General features: G+C 41.1%; 1 protein-coding gene across 3 annotated transcripts in view; it reads right to left on the bottom strand.

The window, feature by feature from the left end:
* Positions 1-12,675, bottom strand: part of DTNBP1 (dystrobrevin binding protein 1) — a 175,856-nt gene that overhangs the window by 84,811 nt on the left and 78,370 nt on the right. The window lies entirely within an intron of this gene.

Genomic DNA, 12,675 nt, shown 5'->3' with positions numbered 1-12,675 from the left:
CTTCTATGCTTGTTGCAGGCAAATAGCTTTGAGCGCCGCTCGGTGGCCAGCGCTCAAAGCAATGCAGTAAATCTGCTACATATGGGCGATCTGCTCATCGCCCATATGTAGCAGAGCCGATCGAGTTTTGCATGCTTCTAGCCTCCAATGGAGGCTATTGAAGAATGCCAAAAGTAAAAAAAAAAAAAAAAGTTTAAAAATTAAAAAAAACCTAAAAGTTCAAATCACCTCCATTTTGCCCAAATCAATATAACAAAAAAAAAAAAAAAAAATCACACACATTAGGCATCACCGCGTTCAGAATCGCCCGATCAATAAAAAAAAAAAAAGCATTAACCCGATCGATAAACGGTGTAGCGATAACGCAATGCAATAACGGGCGATCAAAAGTACATATCTGCACAAGTGTGGCATCATTAAAAACGTCACCTCGGCCCGCAAAAAATAAGCCCTCACCCGACCCCAGATCACGAAAAATGAAGACGCTACGAGTCTCGGAAAATTGCGCTTTTTTTTTTTTTAAGCAAATTTTGGAATTTTTTTTTTTCACCACTTAAATAAAAGAGAACATAGACATGTTTTGTGTCTATGAACTCGTAATGACCTGAAGAATCATAATAGCAGGTCACTTTTAGTATTTACTGAATCTAGCAAAAAAGCCAAGCAAAAAACAAGTCTCAGATTGCACTTTCTTTGCAATTTCACCGCACTTGGAATTTTTTTCCCGTTTTCGAGTACACGACATGCTAAAACCAATGATGTCGTTCAAAAGTACAACTCATCCCGCAAAAAATAAGCCCTCACATAGCCATATTGAAGGAAAAATAAAAAGTTATGGCTCTGGAAAAATGGGAGCAAAAAAACGAAAAATCGAAAAAAGCTCCGGTCATGAAGGGGTTAATATGGCCAGATAATTTGAAAGAAGCTTCATCACCCCACATAATGTTATCTAAAATTACTGGATTTTGTTCAATGGGATGCTAAGGGCAACCGAGTCAGTATCACTTTACACCATGTTTGATAAATCTCCCCCTTCATAACCCTATTAAGCATACTGTCCACCTACTTTTGGACATTATGTATATATATACAGTGGGGCAAAAAAGTATTTAGTCAGTCAGCAATAGTGCAAGTTCCACCACTTAAAAAGATGAGGGGCGTCTGTAATTTACATCATAGGTAGACCTCAACTATGGGAGACAAACTGAGAAAAAGAAACCCAGAAAATCACATTGTCTGTTTTTTTTTCATTTTATTTGCATATTATGGTGGAAAATAAGTATTTGGTCAGAAACAAAATTTCATCTCAATACTTTGTGATATATCCTTTGTTGGCAATGACAGAGGTCAAACGTTTTCTGTAAGTCTTCACAAGGTTGCCACACACTGTTGTTGGCCCATTCCTCCATGCAGATCTCCTCTAGAGCAGTGATGTTTTTGGCTTTTCGCTTGGCAACACGGACTTTCAACTCCCTCCAAAGGTTTTCTATAGGGTTGAGATCTGGAGACTGGCTAGGCCACTCCAGGACCTTGAAATGCTTCTTACGAAGCCACTCCTTCGTTGCCCTGGCGGTGTGCTTTGGGTCATTGTCATGTTGAAAGACCCACCCACGTTTCATCATCAATGCCCTTGCTGATGGAAGGAGGTTTGCACTCAAAATCTCATGATACATGGCCCCATTCATTCTTTCATGTACCCGGATCAGTCGTCCTGGCCCCTTTGCAGAGAAACAGCCCCAAAGCATAATGTTTCCACCACCATGCTTTACAGTAGGTATGGTGTTTGATGGATGCAACTCAGTATTCTTTTTCCTCCAAACACGACAAGTTGTGTTTCTACCAAACAGTTCCAGTTTGGTTTTATCAGACCATAGGACATTCTCCCAAAACTCCTCTGGATCATCCAAATGCTCTCTAGCAAACTTCAGACGGGCCCGGACATGTACAGGCTTAAGCAGTGGGACACGTCTGGCACTGCAGGATCTGAGTCCATGGTGGCGTAGTGTGTTACTTATGGTAGGCCTTGTTACATTGGTCCCAGCTCTCTGCAGTTCATTCACTAGATCCCCCCGCGTGGTTCTGGGATTTTTGCTCACCGTTCTTGTGATCATTCTGACCCCACGGGGTGGGATTTTGCGTGGAGCACCAGATCGAGGGAGCTTATCAGTGGTCTTGTATGTCTTCCATTTTCTAATTATTGCTCCCACAGTTGATTTCTTCACTCCAAGCTGGTTGGCTATTGCAGATTCAGTCTTCCCAGCCTGGTGCAGGGCTACAATTTTGTTTCTGGTGTCCTTTGACAGCTCTTTGGTCTTCACCATAGTGGAGTTTGGAGTCAGACTGTTTGAGGGTGTGCACAGGTGTCTTTTTATACTGATAACAAGTTTAAACAGGTGCCATTACTACAGGTAATGAGTGGAGGAAAGAGGAGACTCTTAAAGAAGTAGTTACAGGTCTGTGAGAGCCAGAAATCTTGATTGCTTGTTTCTGACCAAATACTTATTTTCCACCATAATATGCAAATAAAATGAAAAAAAAAAAACCAGACAATGTGATTTTCTGGATTTTTTTTTCTCAGTTTGTCTCCCATAGTTGAGGTCTACCTATGATGTAAATTACAGACGCCTCTCATCTTTTTAAGTGGTGGAACTTGCACTATTGCTGACTGACTAAATACTTTTTTGCGTGTGTGTGTGTGTGTGTGTGTGTGTGTGTGTGTATGTATATGTGTATATATATATATATCTATCTCTGATGAAATTCAAATATCGAGAAAAACTGGAAGACAGCTGGAATTTCTAGATTAAAATCACCAACATTTTTGGACAGCAACGAATGCTATAGAAATAGTTAATAGAGATGGATAATAGATATAGATAAAGCCAGACATACTGTATATACTCGAGTAAACAGTAAGCCAACCCGAGTATAAGCCACGGAAAACTGGGTAAGCTTATTTACTCGAGTATAAGCTGGGTATGCATTGTCCCCTCATCCCTGCCCTGGTATGCATGGCTCCTCCGTCCCGGTCATTGTATGCATGGCTCCTCCGTCCCTGTCACTGTATGCATGGCTCCTCCATCCCTGCCCTGGTATGTATGGCTCCTCCGTCCCGGTCATTGTATGTATGACTCCTCTGTCCCGGTCATTGTATGCATGGCTCCTCCGTCCCGGTCATTGTATGTATGGCTCCCCCATCCCTGTATGCATGGCTCCTCCATCCCGGGTCATTGTATATATGGCTCCCCCGTCCCGGTCATTGTATGCATGGCTCCTCCATCCCCGGTCATTGTATGTATGGCTCCCCCGTCCCTGTATGCATGGCTCCTCCATCCCCGGTCATTGTATGTATGGCTCCCCCGTCCCTGTATGTATGGCTCCTCCGACCCCAGTCATTGTATGTATGGCTCCTCCGTCCCTGTATGCATGGCTCCTCCATCCCCGGTCATTGCATATATGGCTCCTCCATCCCTGCCCTGGTATGTATGGCTCCTCCGTCCCGGTCATTGTATGTATGGCTCCTCTGTCCCGGTCATTGTATGCATGGCTCCTCCATCCCGGTCATTGTATGTATGGCTCCCCCCCATCCCTGTATGCATGGCTCCTCCATCCCGGGTCATTGTATATATGGCTCCCCTGTCCCGGTCATTGTATGCATGGCTCCTCCATCCCCGGTCATTGTATGTATGGCTCCCCCATCCCTGTATGCATGGCTCCTCCATCCCGGGTCATTGTATATATGGCTCCCCTGTCCCGGTCATTGTATGCATGGCTCCTCCATCCCCGGTCATTGTATGTATGACTCCTCCGTCCCTGTATGCATGGCTCCTCCATCCCCGGTCATTGCATATATGGCTCCCCAGTCCCTGTATGCATGGCTCCTCCGTCCCGGTCATTGTATGCGTGGCTCCCCGTCCCTGTTATTGCATGCATGGCTCCCCTGTCATTGAATGCATGCCTCCCCCATCCCATTCCGGTTTGTGGGGCACCATGTCCCTTCCCTGTATGCATGGCTCCTTATCCCCTATCACGGTTTGCATGTTTCCTATTTAAAAAACAAACATCCTACTCACCTACCTGCGCGCCCTGGGTGCTGGCACTGCATCTCGTTCCGGCCACTCTTCCTGCCGAGCGGTCACGTGGCCCCGCTCATTAAGGTAATGAATACGCACGCCACGCCTATGGGAGTGGAGAGCAGTGCATATTTATTACCTTAATGAACAGGGCCACGTGATTGCTCAGCAGGAAGAGCTGCAGGCGACAACAGGCGGAACGAGATGCATTGCCAGCATCGAGGGCGCGCAGGTAGGTGAGTATGATGTCTGTGTGCTGGAAGCCGGTGGCTGTGACCCGCCGCTCCCCCTACTCCGCCGGCTTTCTGGGACAATAACTCGTGTGTAAGCTGAGGGGGTCGTTTTCAACACGAAAAATGTGCTGAAAAACTCGGCTTATACACGAGTATATACGGTATATACAAATATTCTCACAACCCTCTTTTCCCCCCAACATATTATAAAATTGCACAGCTTTTTATCATTAAAAGAAAAAATGAGGTAGGGTCCCCCCAATTATTGCAACCAGCAGGATGGGAAAGGGAAGGGGCCCGCTCTCCCATCCGATCAGCACCCCAGCACCCCTGAGTTGTCATCAAGAGGGGCCGATAGTTGTCAAGGCAACCCGAGGTTATTATACTTACCTCCATGTCTGCCAGCTACAGAGGCCTTATTAAAGCATGCCAGGAGCATGGTCTTAGAGGCTTCTGTCAGTGTAACACAGACAGATATAATGCATTGAAATGCTGGTACACTGCAATGAAACTAATAAACATTCAAGTCCCATAAAGAAACTAAGTTAAAAAAAAAAAAAAAAAAAAAAAAAAAAAAAGATTTTTTTAAATATACCACATTATAAAAAAAGAAAAAAAAAGTAATAGTATACCAACTAAAAATAGAGGGAACCAGCACCAAACGACGTAATAAATACAGTGCCTTGCGAAAGTATTCGGCCCCCTGGAACTTTTCAACCTTTTCCCACATATCATGCGACAAACAAAGATAGATACCAAATGTAATTTTTGGTGATGAATCAGCAACAATTGGGACACAATTGTGAAGTTGAACGAAATTTATTGGTAATTTAACATTTTTTGGGAAATTCAAAAATTGAAAAGTGAGGCATGCAATATTATTCAGTCCCTTTACTTTCAGTGCAGCAAACTCACTCCAGAAGTTCATTGTGGATCTCTAAATGATCCAATGTTGTCCCAAATGACTAATGATGATAAATATAATCCACCTGTGTGTAATCAAGTCTCCGTATACATGCACCTGCTCTGTGATAGTCTCAGGGTTCTGTTTGAAGCACAGAGAGCATCATGAAGACCAAGGAACACAACAGACAGGTTTGTGATACTGTTGTGGAGAAGTTTAAAGCTGGATTTAGATACAAAAGGATTTCCAAAACTTTAAACATCCCAAGGAGCACTGTGCAAGTGATCATATTGAAATGGAAGGAGTACCATACCACTGCAAATCTACCAAGACCCGGCCATCCCTCTAAACTTTCATCTCAAACAAGGAAAAGACTGATTAGAGATGCAGCCAAGAGGCCCATGATCACTCTGGATGAACTGCAGAGATCTACAGCTGAGGTGGGACAGTCTGTCCATAGGACAACAATCAGTCGTACACAGCACAAATCTGGCCTTTATGGAAGAGTGGCAAGAAGGAAGCCATTTCTCAAAGATATCCAAAAAAGTGTCGTTTAAAGTTTGCAACAAGCCACCTGGGAGACACACCAAACATGTGGAAGAAGGTGCTCTGGTCACATGAAACCAAAATCGAACTTTTTGGCAACAATGCCAAACGATTTGTTTAACGTAAAGGCAACACACCATCCCCATTGCCCCACTGTCAAACAAGGTGGCAGCAGCATCATGGTTTGGGCCTGCTTTTCATCAGCAGGGACAAGGGAGATGGTTAAAATTGATAGGAAGATGGATGGAGCCAAATACAGGACCATTCTTGAAGAAAACCTGTTGGAGTCTGCAAAAGACCTGAGATTGGGACAGAGATTTGCCGTCCAACAAGACAATGCTCCCAAACATAAAGCAAAATCTACAATGGAATGGTTCACAAATAAACGTATCTAGGTGTTAGAATGGCCAAGTCAAAGTCCAGACCTGAATCCAATCGAGAACCTGTGGAAAGAGCTAAACACTGCTGTTCACAAACTATCTCCATCAAAGCTCACTGAGCTCGAGCTGTTTGCCAAGGAAGAATGGGCAAGAATTTCAGTCTCTCGATGTACAAAACTGATAGAGATACCCCAAGCGACTTGCAGCTGTAATCGCACAAAAAGGTGGCGCAACAAAGTATTAAGTTAAAGGGAATCTGTCACCCCTTTTTTGAGATATCATATAATGATATCATTTACTTGTGTGTCACATAAGGATTCTCTTAGTACTTTTGCTTCCCCCTGACCCCGCACCTTTCATGCATAAAATAACTTTTTTATATCGGTTCAGATGTATGTAAACTGCCGCTTTCCGGTCCGCTGGGCGGCGCTTATTCAACTGCTCCCCCCCTCCCTGTCTTGCTCTACGCATTTCTTCTTGTGTAGAGCAAGACAGGGAGGGGGGAGCAGTTGAATAAGCCCCGCCCATCGGACCGGACCGTGGCAGTTTACATACATCTGAACCGATATAAAAAAGGTATTTATGCATGAAAGGTGCGGGGTCAGGGGGAAGCAAAAGTACTAAGAGAATCCTTATGTGACACACAATTGAATGATATCATTATATGATATCTCAAAAAAGGGTGACAGATTCCCTTTAAAGGGGCTGAATAATATTGCACGCCCCACTTTTCAGTTTTTGAATTTCCACAAAAATTTAAAATAACCAATACATTTCGTTCAACTTCACAATTGTGTCCCACTTGTTGTTGATCCTTCACCAAAAATTTACATTTGGTATCTTTATGTTTGAAGCATCATATGTGGGAAAAGGTTGAAAAGTTCCAGGGGGCCGAATACTTTCGCAAGGCACTGTATCTTGTACAGCTCAAAGCAAAAAACAGTTTTTACAGCTTCTCAGACACCAGTGTGTCGCTGGAAAAGAAACAGAGTTGTATAGGAAAGGGTCCAATAAAAGAAACAGGAAAAAGAGGCACTCTATGATCAGTTGAAAAAAAAACATCATTTGGTGGATCAATTTGGAGCTACATTTTCACATTTTTCTCAAATGTTTGATATTTTTATAAACAAACTCAAATCATCTAAACCAAAATTTACCATTAACATGAAGTATAATGTGTCACGAAAAAACACTAGGATACCTTACAGTGTTCTAGAGTTATAACCTCAAAGTGACACTGGCCAGAATTGAAAAAATTGGCCTGTCAGGAAGGTGAAAACAGGCTGGGTTAAAGGGGTTAAAAAGGTATCATCCCTAACTTATTTGTCCAATCCTTACTACAGTTGATATTAGTGACAGATATTTCTAAAACTTCGCAGAAAATCATTAAATTTCCGCCTCGTGTCAATGAACACTTTTGGCCAGTATGACGACTAACAGGCAAAATTGAATGTTTCTGCCTACAATTGTTCACAAACGATCATTCATTTAATGGCTGTCCAACCATCAACTTAATTATTTTTAGTGTGAATAACCACCTTTATCCATTTTCATAAAAATATCCCAAGAGTTAATTGATACACTTACTTGGTTTACAGTCCTTAAAATATAGATCGCAATACATTTCAGCAAATTGCAGAGGAACCTGACTTGTAATTAGGTTTATACTTCTGTTCAGAAAAGCCTTTTCAATTAGAGAAGATTTTACAAGCCCACCGGGTATAGAAAGAAAACACAATTCAGACTTGTAAAATAGAAAACTGCTTTTTCTACACATCTCAGGAAACAATTTAGCAGAGTTTATTTTACACAAGGAACAAATGACCAACAAATATCAAGGGTCAGAACTGATCATTTCTAAACAATGCTTGCCCTACATTTTCTCAGAAGAGAACATGAAATTACTTCAGATGGTTAGTAAAGAATCCAATTTTTCAAGACAGCAGCAGGCTTTTATTAACAATTCAATTTCTGGGTACAAAATAGTATGATGTCCAGGACCAGAGGACACCACTGATTGACAAGTTCGTGTGTACACTGTACTTGGACAGAAATCTGCTAATCAGTGGTGGGGGCTGAGTTATGCAGTAGTTGATTAGGAGTCACAAGACAACTAGTCCTTTAGTGATAATCTCTTGCTGATAAAACACAGGCTAGTAAGTGAAATCAGTGGAATCAGTCTCTCAGCCCCTACATCATGCTGCTCTCAGTTTACATAATAATCAGGGTATCTTGTCAGCAGGTTGTTGCCATTTTGTGACCCAGGCAAATTTTGGAGAAATCCATAAAAAATAGAAAAAAAACAATTTTATCTTACATTAATAATAATAAAAAAAAAAAAAAAAAAAAAAAAATCACAGAATCCAAGTGGTTGCTGTGAACAATCGCAGTTTTTTGGTGTATATTTATTTTTTTCTTATATGATCTTGACTTTCCTATAGCCAAATTATGTCAAAAGAAAATTAAAATTCCATAGTCTTAACACACCAAAAATACAATCTAGATATCTTTGTCTATAGACTCCATGATGTGTGTATGGAAGTCATGGGGCTCACAGCATTGCCTGTGCCATCAACAGCAGAATCCTGACTCCACCCTGGACTTGGCCTACAAGTTTGGGTCTGAAAAAAGCTTTGAAATGTCATTCCAAAGCATTACATAAGTGATAAAGTGGATTGCAGCCCCAAGTCACCGAATGAAGAAAAAAAGATTAAAAATGAAAGATAAAGTTAAATGAAGTTTTATACACAAACTCTCCATTGGAAAAATAAATATTTTTAATTAAAACAATATTTTTTAAAGTATATTTATATATCTCACTATTCTTGGTGCTAAAGCTCTGGTACTGGCTACCTCAATAGGAACTGAAAGGGAAAAAAGATCTATGATTTGGCACTGGGAAAACAACAAAAAGGGAACAGCTTTGTACTCTCGGCCCAAAAAAGGCCAATTAATCAGAGGCTAATTTTGCCACTATGTACCAACCTTTTCTAAACTAGACTACTTTCCACCAGTGTCAGACTAGGAACCAATCCACTGACGCTTGTTCTCTGCAGGACTCTACGTATAGACTTTGCACCAGCACAGTATCTCTGCTACAGATTTGTTTGGTTAAAAAAAAAGTATATATTTTTTTTTACAATATTCAACATTAGCCTTTCAGAGGTTTTCTTTTATTTCTAATGTTTAATGTGTTACGCTTGCAGTATAGGAATACATGACACATTTATAATAAAGCTCACTGTGACACTTTCACTCATCTCAAGTAGAAACCATACTAGCGTTTGGTGCTTCAAGTTAGTTATGACTACATTGCATTTTTTAAAAGGAAGATATAAAGAAACTATGCAGGCAAAACAGAATGAGAAGGGTTTTTCCCACTGACTTTATGTGAGGAACAATTGCAGTATAATCTCCTGAATCATCACTACATGAATCAGAGAACATGTCGCTTCATTCCAACCATTTCATTAGGTTGGCTCCTCTTAACGTAATTACAGCCTACTATTATATCCTACTGACTCTCCTATTTTGGAGCTGTGGTCATAAATCACTGCGATACAGAACATCCGGTGGCAATGTCTGCAGTATGAACACAAATGCAGTGTTTCTTTTATTGACCCAATCCTATTTGTGGGATTATCGCCAACAAATAAAGAACTTCACACTGCTGAAGAAGAGCATGAGCACATGTAACCGAATCCAAATCAGTCCTACAGGGCACAAATGGTAGCACAGAACATTCCTCGTGACATGTCTTTCAGACTTTGTTACACATGTTCATCCACAATTGTAAAATACCCTGCAAGTTGAAAATATTGGGGCAGATACAAATAGTTGCAAAATTTTTGTACAGAGTTGAGTGTGACTTTGATGCTGCATTATCAATATGGGCATAAGCTAGAGAGGATCAGAGATGAACAGGCTGAACCTGCGCCACCCAATGCTATTGTTTCTTAAGACAGAAATGTTACTCCAGCCACAGACTGGAGTAAGAACACCTTCAAGGAGCATGGAGGCGCATGCCAGTGATGAGATGCACCAAATTCATTAAGTGGCATGCGCGTCTTAATGCATTTGTTGCTTTTTATTCATGCACACCCCTCATTGAGACTGGCGCACAAAAACCAATAACTAGAAAGCAGCAGTAAGATCTGTCAGTGTCTCTCTCTACTGCTCTTCCTCCCATTCCCATGGGCTCCAATAAGAAGAAGAAATTTGATACAATTACACTTCTGCGAGTTTACAGTCTCTTTCATAGTGAGCAAAAGGGATTTTAGCATGAATGATGAGTTCACGAGGCAGAGTAAGAAAAGGGTCATAAGTGGAGAAATATTTTATTGGATAAATGTTTCTATTACCAAATTGCTAATATTCACTTTTATCACCGATTTATGGAAAGTTTTGAGTTAACAGTTAAATCATATTACACACGGTGGTAGACCATGTCATAGTTCGAGCTAGACCAACTACATTTACTTAACTACCAACAGGAACAAAGCCTGTATCTCGTACCTGCCCATATGTTGGACTAAGTATTGAGAAATCCCTATGCACTTATGGTATGTATACCTTGCAAATGTATGAAATTCAAACAGATATCTTGCAAAGCTTCATATGCGTTTTGTTTTTTTCAAACAAGCTTAAAACCAACAAATATACACAGCAATTGTATTTGCAATAGGCCTGTAACATCAGCAGGAACTACACAGACATATCCAGAGACAGGTGACACGCCAACCCGAACAAATCAGAACTGGGTGGGGTAGACTACCGCCATTTCTCACAATTAAACTATAATTGCCTCTAGTTCTTCAGCTCTAATGTACCATGGGCAATTATAGGAGATAGCAGAAAAAGGCTTTAGAGAAGCACAGTCGCTTCTTATAAAGTGTTTAAACAAAATGGTCCAACATGGATGGTGTGTCTATAAACATTCTGATAAAAGAAGAAAGCATCTTCACTTACCCACACAATACAGTAAGGACAGCAGGACTACATGCAGGAAAAATGTACTAGGCAGATAAGTCATGAGTGGAAATACTGTATACAAAATGCTTAAGTAATCATGTGCAAAAATAGATTGCCAGTTAAAAATCCAGTTACCGTATATACTAGTGTATAAGCATAGTCCCCCTTGGCTTATACTCGAGAGAGAGAGTCCCACTTACGGTATTTTTCGGAATATAAGACCGAGCGCGGAAGCGGCTGAGGTTACTGAGCCCACTATTAAAGATCAATGAATATTCACTCCACATGACTATAGTACAGGTGTGGAGAGCAGCGAGTATTCCGGGAACTGTCCTCTGCTTGTAAGCAGCACATTAGGTCACTGCCATGCGCTGCTTACAAGACAATCAGCTATTGACATCAGAAAATCAGAATACTCCTATCAGCCGCTACTGCTCTTGCTGTTATTAGCAGCAGGGGTAGGCTGATGGGAGTCGTAGTACAATTAGCTCATACCAGAGACCAGAAGTTAGCTTTTTACCTCTGAACCCCCCCGAACAGTAACACAGACATCCTGGTGAAGTCCATGTTCAGTGTCCAGTCCCAAACATTAGGTGTTTGGTACTGACGCCGAACTTTACTGTTCAGGCTTGCCCATCTCTAATTAAAATTTCTCTTTGTGAATTTTTTTTTCCTTTCTTTTAAACTCGTTAGTGCTGCCTTCCACCATCATCTGTTCTCAAAATGGCTTTTGGCAGAGGAGCATGTGACCAGACCTGTCAATTAGCCTCCTCCAAATGAAAATCAGCTTTCTAATGTGCAAGAGTAGACAACACATTTAAATCCATATCACATTTTAAAAATCAACAGTCACTTGGTCAATTCTGTGATATCTGAGAACAGCAAAAAGTGGAGACCCCTATTCTAACAGGTCACTTACGGGGTTTCTTGTAGTTTTGACAAAACTGTGCATAGGGTTAGACTGAGATTCAATTTTAGATGACCCACCCTCCCCTCCATCATGTCATTTTACAAGGCTAGCCGTCACATTTCAACATATCTAAAAAATACAAATATTAAGTAGAAGCCGCAAACAGAATAGTCGGGCATTTCAAATCATGAGTATATCTAATCAAGATAGGTGAATGCTCAGATACGTGAATGCTACAGATTAATTCTGACTGACATTTTCTTTAAAATAGCTCATTAGGACAATAACAAGAAAAAAAAATTCATTTCATTGAACACTCCCTACAGAATCAATCAGTAGCCAGCAACTTTTATTGCTCCACCAACAGGACTGTGATAAGAGGTCATCTCTCCTGCTTTCAAGTCTACCTGTCATTGGGACAAAAATGGAAAGGCTTAGCTCCTATTTCATTCTTGCTGCTCCTTTGGAGAGGTCTTTTTTTTTCTTTTACATCTGTCATACAGCTTCAAACATATGGGCGATTATCTGTAATGCTAATTTTTATTGCTCTTACCAAGGGGGCATGGCCCACAGGATTCTTAGGGTTCAGGTCTTTAGGCTGCTCTGTATTACCACACTGTGACCAACACCCGCTTGGTAAAGACTATATAAATTAGCA

This window comes from Dendrobates tinctorius, unplaced genomic scaffold, assembly GCF_039654945.1.
Source record: "Dendrobates tinctorius isolate UK_male_01 unplaced genomic scaffold, ASM3965494v1 ptg000115l, whole genome shotgun sequence".
NCBI classification, from domain to species: Eukaryota; Metazoa; Chordata; class Amphibia; order Anura; family Dendrobatidae; genus Dendrobates; species Dendrobates tinctorius.
This window is presented reverse-complemented; position numbering and strand designations above follow the sequence as displayed.